Consider the following 1,227-nt stretch of genomic DNA (forward strand, 5'->3'; position numbering starts at 1 on the left):
CCACCCCATCCCTCCCACCCCCCACCACTCAAGCAAACCTCAGGTTGTTTCCTGAGATTAAGAATTCCTCATATAGTGACCATATTCTTAATGAGTTAGGTTATGTTATACCTATGAGAGCATAAGGTTGAATAGTCCCAGAAGCAATACATCATGAGATATGAAGTATGAAGTGATATATCCAAAATAAACTGCATGAACAAGTGCCCAGATTTCTACATCATCCATCAGTGCTTCACTTGTGCTTCTTCTTAAGTTTTTATGCATGGTTACATGAGGGGTAATTTAAGACGAACTTATGTAAGAGAAAAAGTGCCAAATTGGATTCACAGAAGGGTCAACTGTGTATGTGGGTCCAAGCTGAAGACACACTTCTGTACTACAGCCCCACACCCCAAGGTCTTTGAAAGGAACATTCTTTCTATGACCAGCACTTCAAGAACTTCATCCAGTCATACACTGTATGAAAAAAGAAATGGCCCAAAGTACAACTCTTCTTAGTGCCAAATAGTTTGGCTAGTTAGCCACAGAGTTGGAAGAGAAAAAATGTGAAGTTTGGGGTAAGAAGATTTGAGGAAGAAGCATGGAGATGCAGATACATAAACATTTTGGACCCAAATTGTAAAAATCTTTATACTACATATTTGTGTCACCAAGAGAGAGTTCCCATTTTCTGTTTTCCTAAAATAACTTTAATATTATAAATATCCTTCTAAAGGCTGTTTCAACTGCATTCCATAAATTATATATTTATTTTATTTTCATTCATTTACATATATTTGTTTTTGACTTCCCTTGAGAAATCTCATTTGACACCAGGTATATTTAAAAGTGGGTGGTTTAATTTTCATATATTTGGGAATTTTCCAGCTATCTTTCTCTTACTGATTTCTACATTAATGCCATTATGGTCTGAGAAGATAGTTTGTAAGATTTCTATTCTTTTAAAATGTATGGTTTGTTTTATGGATCAAAATACTGTCTCTTTTAGAGAAATACACTTGTGCGCTTGAAAAGTGTATGTGCTCTGCTTTTGTTGGGTACAGTGTTCTATAAATGTTTATTAGATCTAGTTGGTTGATAGTCTTCTACATTTTTATTAATTTACTGTATATTGTTCTATGTATTATTGAGAGAGGTATGGATTTTTTTAGCTATAATTGTGGATGTGTTTTAGTTTGTCAGTTTTTATTCTGTATATTTTGAAGCTTTATTGATAGTAACATA

The sequence above is a fragment of the Leptonychotes weddellii genome, chromosome 4 (genome assembly GCF_054177405.1).
Source record: "Leptonychotes weddellii isolate Sample4059 chromosome 4, ASM5417740v2, whole genome shotgun sequence".
In the NCBI taxonomy this organism is placed as follows: domain Eukaryota; kingdom Metazoa; phylum Chordata; class Mammalia; order Carnivora; family Phocidae; genus Leptonychotes; species Leptonychotes weddellii.